Consider the following 6,685-nt stretch of genomic DNA (forward strand, 5'->3'; position numbering starts at 1 on the left):
CCTTGTCCTCCCCAACATGTGGTGTTGCTGTTGCATGTGGTTGAGTGGTGGGGAGGTGGGGGTGGGGCGGGCAGGCACACCAGCCCCCTCCGCCCTCATTAAAATCACAGTCAGCAATCACTGAACGGGGCACTTCCCTCACCCCCCCCCCTCCTCCCCTGTCACCCCATAGAACCCTTATGAAGGGCGACAGAGGCCGCTCCTGTCTCTCTGCAATGTCTGTGTTGTATCAAACCAGACAGAGACAGGACTCCCACTGGCTGCAGGAGGCTAGGGGGCTTGGTGTGTGTGTGTGTTTGTGTGTGTGTGTGTGTGATTGAATGTGTGTGTTTGACTGTTTGAGTGTGTGTCTTTGAGAGAGCGAGTGTGTGTTGTGTTTGCTATGTGTCTGTGTTTGAGTGTGGGTGTGAGAGAAAGTGTGTGTTGTGTGTGGTTGCGTGTGTGAAAGAGAGAGTGTGCTGTGTGTGTTATGTGAGTGTGTGTTTGAGTATGTGTGTAAGAGAGAGAACGTGTGTGTTGTAAGTATTATGTGTGTGTGTTTGAGTGGGTGTGTGTGTTTGTAAGAGAGAGAGAATGTGTGTTTGTTTGTGTGTGTGTGTGTGTGAGTGTGTGTGTATGTGTGTGTCTCGGAAGCTGGGTATGCAGTCTTGTCAACTTGCCCTGAAGAGGACAGCCCCCTGGAAGGCAAGAGATTTGGTCTGTTCAAAAATCCTGGGTGTGTTCCCGGCAGGGCCTGGGAGAGCATCCTTAAAGGTATAGGTCACCCTCAAATCAAAGTCAGACACTTCTCAATCTGCTTTCAATCTGAATAACTAACACTAAAACCAATGGGACACCATAGATGTGGTGGCTTATACAGCTATCTTTAAAAGAACGGGCTCAAGTTCAAGTCTTTTATTGTCAGATGCACAGAACAACACAGGGTCAGACTGGGCACTGAAATTCTTAGGACAAGACTACGCAAAGCAACCTGGCATAACATAACATATAAGTACACAGAACATAGATTACATTTATGATAAAATAAAATATAGTAAATCTCCTAATATACAAATAATATACAATATTCAATACAGTATACTAAACCTCTAATACACATAATAACCAATACTAACCTTATAAATGTATACTAACCCAAGACAGGTCAGACAGGGTGCAGTGCCTGTTAGAAGGAAATACTTTTGTGATCAGGCAAAGGGAGTGTCTAGGAGTGTATCCTGCTGCGTGGAAGGATACCATATTGGAGTGATCCATGACACTTAGTGCAGCTCAACATGGTGGTGAATGTGTTTGTATTAATTTATCGCTAAGCGCTTTTCCAAACAACTTCACACTCGACACTGCACATCCTTGGGTAATAAACCTGCAATGTCAGCTAATTGAGCCACCGAGACACACAAATATTCCTTTCTTAGTAGTTAGATGCTGGTGTCTTGAAGCCTGAATGTTGGGCTTGATGATTCAATTCACACATGATCCACAGAAAACGGACTTAACTGATATGTATACAATCTTAAATTCACTACAAAAGGCATGGCCGACTTAGGCCTCATCTTTAACAGTCTGAAAACTTTCAAAAGTCTCCAACTTTTCCTCCTACATGAGTTTTAGTCATCAAGGAGCTCTGGAGTCATTAGAGGACCTCATGCTCCCTTTGCAGAAGACCCTCAGTTTGCTCTGGATTACTGGTTTCCGTCTGACTGACTCCGTACAATGTTTGGTACTCCCAGTTTCCCGGATTTGTGGCCTCCTCCTCCAGCTACCCCACTCTATCACACTATCACAAAAACCCTCTCGCGTCTGTATATCACAATGTTCCAACGCCATGGCTTTGCCCTGCGGACACGTAGGGCTCCGCTCTGAACTTCCCAATGCTCCGATCTAATCAACTTTGTCTGAACTCCTACCCGCCGGAGAATAGATGAGCTCAGAGGAGACAGGGAGAAGGGGAGGACGAGGGGGGGGGGGGGTGGAGAGAGGAGGGAGGGAGAGAGGAGGTTAAAAGGAGGGAAAAGGGTAGAGGGCAGGAGGGAGACATCGATGAGGAGGGAAGAGGAAGGGATGGAGGAGAAGGGTAGAGGGGGGGTGAAAGCTGAGGATGGGAGAGGAGCAAAGAGGAGAGGAAAGGCGGGGAAGAGCCACCGCCAGCGTAGACGAGGGAGGACATCAAACTCAGTATTAAAGTGATCGGTAATCTTCAACCTCTAGCCCCCGGCGCAGACAGGCTCAGGTGAGCTCTGCGGAACCTTGCAGAAGTGACTGTAGGATTCATCTGACACCTGGGGAGGAGGAAGATTAGCTGAAGTCACAAGCGATACTGAGAACAATCAGTATTGGTGTACAGTTCAGTTTAGACTGCTGCGTTGGGTTGCGAGTGCAGATTCCCAGGCAGGGTTAACGGATGAGAAGAGAGAGGTGGGACGCTTCATACACTCATCCCATGTGACATCCATCTAAAGCACTGCACTCTCTCTCCCTGAACACCTTGGTGAAATGCTTACACACACACACACACACACATACGCATGCACACACACACACGCAAACAGGCATACACACACACACTACTTTTCAAACCGTTGAAATGCTCACACACACACATGCACACACGCGCAAACAGGCATGCACACACCCACACAAACACACACACACTCCTTTTCAAACTGCTCCCAAGCCATAACAGGACGGGTAAACAGTGGAAAAGTGCCTTTGATACGATCAGTTATGTCAACAGTGGGTCTTGAGATACACGGAACGTGGCTACCAACAATTGGGCTGTTGTTCCCTCTTTTCCTCTCTCTCTCTCTTTCTCTCTCTCTCTCTCTCTCTCTCCATCTCTTCTTCTGCTCTCCCATTCTGTCTTTCCCTTTCTCCTCTGTCTGCCTGGCCGTAAACCCAGTACTGTCACAACAGATCGGTCATAGTGGGAGCCAGAGGGAGAGAGAGACAGAGAGGGGGGGAGGAAAAGATATATATATATATATATATACTGTATAGAGAGAGAAGAGAAAGAAAATAAAGAAAAAAGTGAGAGCGAGACAGAGAGAAGAGAATGAGAGAGAAAGGGAGAGATGAGAGAAAGAGGGAGAGATTCAGAGAGAAGAGAGAGAGTACAGTTAGGGCAGTTGAGGTTGGAGGACAGCAGCCATCAGCAGTCCACCAGAGCAGACTGGGAGCTCCTGGCGTTCCTGCTGATGAAGGCCAGGACCATACAGGATACAGGCGTGATGGCCTACTTTACTGCAGATCAACTACATGTACATCTGGCTGTGCTGGAACGCCTGCAGTTAAAAACTAAAACAATACTTGTATTCCTTTCCCCTCTGCTGGCTTTTCCCTTCATTCCATTGGACAGCACATTTTCTCCACTCGTCTTGTTCTCTTTTATTGTTTCCCACTTCATTCCGAAAGGTTTTATTTTTTTTTGGTGTTCATTCCGACACTGGGGGGTGCTTACACAAACAGATCTCAAAGACAGATTCCGCCTTTGAGTTTGTCTGCAAAAACAATGACGCTCGTTCCAACAAACGCACACAATCCAATTTAAGAGCACCTTGCTTCACAACTAGATTCCAACATCTCCCGTTCCAACGGGAAAACAAGATTTTGGACGTTTCACCCTCCATCGCAGCAAATAAGGCGCCCTTCTCCGGGACCCAAAATGTGATTTTGCAGTGTCTCGCTGTTCCGGCCCTTTTTTCTACAGCATTACAGCGAAGCGCAGCATGTATCTGACTAATGAAATATTTAATCAGAGGAGGTCCTTCTGGGGCGCCTATTGGGGCCTTGTTGGCATATTAAAAATACATGGGCGCCAGATGTATGGAGACACACTATAGAGGAGATGAGCCTGCATGTAATATAGTGAGGGACTGAGTTTAAATGGAGTGGAGGGACGTTTACAGATTTCTCAAACAGAGAAGGCTCTAGGAGAGGGCGGAGGCCTGAGCTTGGTAGAGACACGGGGTCGACTGGAGTGTTGTGCACCGTGATAGTCGGTGGCGACTCAGAACTGAGTGTTCCCCTATCCTCTAGATGAGTCGATTCCTCCTTAATCAGTTTTCAGCCGCCCTGGCGGCTCACCAGATAGGTGCGCACATCACATAGACTATAAGGCCTTATCGCAGCGGCATTCAATCCAGCCCAGGCCCTTTGCTGCATGCCATCCTCCCTCTCTCTCTCCTACATTCTAATGTCACTATAAAAAAAACTAAGGCATAAATGCCCTCCAAAAATATATATCTCAACAAAATAATTAAAAGTTTGATCAGTTTTCAGGCATGGGGGGGGGTGCGGGGGTGGGGGGGGGGGGTGAGGTTCCGCCTGTGCCACAGTGTCCAATGAGGGGGAACGGGGGAACGGAGATGTAACAGTACGCGAGCGTGAGGTGATTTGGCGGAGGATCGATGGAGACGACGACGGCAAACACGGTGCTAAATGTCATCGGTGGTGATTGCGCTGCGGAGGGAGGCCTCGGGGAGGGGCCGGGGGAGACGAATCAATATCCAAATCATTTTCTATTCAAATCACGGCGGCGAGGTTGGGCTCCTACGGAGGCTTCATGCCCCTGGTGTATTGACGTCCTCCTATCTGGGAAATAATATCTCTGACGGATGCATAAATATTGTAATTTATGATATTGGATGTGTCACGAACGGGCACACACATACAGAGATAATCACTGACACATTCTCACACATCCTGTGCACACACACAGGGTGGAGCAGATCTATATGTCATGTCTTTAGATATACACAGAAACAGTGTGTGTGTGTGTGAGTTTGTACTTCTAAAGTGGTAATATTTTGCATGGAGGTTATATTTGCAGCAGTCAAGGCTTACTCGGTAGTAGAATGCAGCTGTGTTATTAGCCACATTAGCAGCCAAAAGCTGTGTAATAATAAGGTAATTGCCATAACTTGTTTTGTTTCATGGAGACTCTTCATCACAAATAGGCAGATAATTCTTCCTGGAATACAGCAGCCTCAAATAGCTACCTAACTCCAAGTTGTTGACAAAGACCATCTCCCTAGGGTGAGTGAGTATGTGCGTGTGTGCCCGAGTGTGTATGCCTGTGTGGGCCCATGCATGTCCATGTCTGATGTTTGTTTGTGTGGGTGCGCTTCTGTGTGTGTGTGTGTGTGTGTGTGTGTGTGTGTGGCGTGTGTGTGTGTGTGTGTGTGAGAGAGAGAGAATTCCTACGAGTGCTGTGCGTGTGTGTGTGTGTTTCCTGGTCCCCTGGCTTGGTCCTTAGGGTGGATCCACAGGAGAAAGCCCTCTGTGCAAGCTTTGGTTTGTAGGAGACCAACTGACATGTAGACACACACCACACTAACATCAGTCCACAGGAACCATGCTGTTCCACATCTTATTACCGTCGTAACTCCCTCCACAGTCCACTAGCTGTGTTCATGATCTGCATCCTCTAGTGTTACACAGGCATCTGCTCCACACCCAACATGTGTGCATGCATGTGTGTGCGTTTGTGTGTGTGTGTGTGTGTGTGCGCGCGTGTGTGTATGTGAATGAGTGTGTGTGAGCATGTGTGTGAGTGACGTAAGCCAGTATCTACCCAGTATCAGCAGATGGGGCACTGCAATTAGACTCTCTGCTTTCCTCCCTCTTATAAACACACACACACACACACACACACACACACACACACACAAACTGCCAACCTCCTCCTTGTCTCCAGAACAATCTGAATCAGTTGTCAGGGTCAGATCTATGACAGTGTTGACTGGAAGGGTCCTCAATATGCTTCCATTGTATCAGAACAAAGAACCCTCAACACAAGGCAAAGGGCACCACAGAAGACAATAAGCCTGCGTGCGTGTGTGTGTGTTTAGACAGTGGTAAGTGATATGGATCTTATGACATACTCTGTTCTCTCATTAACCGTTTTGAAATCGAGCTTGAACCAAAGAGGGAAACACCTGTTTGATAAAGGGCCGCAAAAACACCTGCCTTTGAGGAGAAACACATCTCCCTTTCCTGTTGTTGCATGTCATCAATCTGTGGTTGTTTTGAAGGGGTAGAAAGACAGAAAAAAACAGTACTGATATCGCAGAGTTATATTCCAAAATAACCACATGGAAACAATGGTTCTGAATCGTGTAGTGGGCACTGATTTCACTGTATGCACACACACACAAACTAATTCACATACATGCTCCAAACACACACACACACACTCCAACTTACACACACATGTATACACAACACACACAAACAACCACAAGCTCTTCCCTTAGTCACATTCACAGCCATAAAAGACCCGATCAATAGAACACAACGTCAGACATGCAAACATTACAACAGAGCCCGCATGCTTCCAGTTATACAGATCACACACCACATGTCTAACAAGTCCGATGGCCAGGAGTCTCCGAGCGCCAACGAGGAAATATGAAGGTCTACCTGTCAGCCCCCCCAACACACACACACACACACACACCCCAGTCGATACATTCAATATGCAATTCATCAGCCTGGCTCTTTGTGGAAGGTTTTTCTAATTGAAGAGTGACCTCGTAAATTCCTGCTGGTTTAATAGCACACGCTGGGGCGGTGAAAAGAGGATGAATACAAGTTAGGAGTGAGGTGGTCTTACTGGGCTCACCCCTGCCTGCTTTATCCCTCCCTGGCCGGTCAGAAGAGCTTGACCTGTCCTAAAGGAGGTCTC

The 6,685-nt window shown here is 47.4% G+C and overlaps 1 protein-coding gene across 1 annotated transcript in view; it reads right to left on the minus strand.

Annotated features, from left to right (window-relative positions):
- The window catches only part of adgrl3.1 (adhesion G protein-coupled receptor L3.1), a 73,157-nt gene that overhangs the window by 57,234 nt on the left and 9,238 nt on the right, over window positions 1-6,685 (minus strand). The gene's annotated exons all lie outside the window — the stretch shown is intronic.

Source organism: Osmerus mordax, chromosome 14, assembly GCF_038355195.1.
Source record: "Osmerus mordax isolate fOsmMor3 chromosome 14, fOsmMor3.pri, whole genome shotgun sequence".
Classification (NCBI taxonomy): Eukaryota; Metazoa; Chordata; class Actinopteri; order Osmeriformes; family Osmeridae; genus Osmerus; species Osmerus mordax.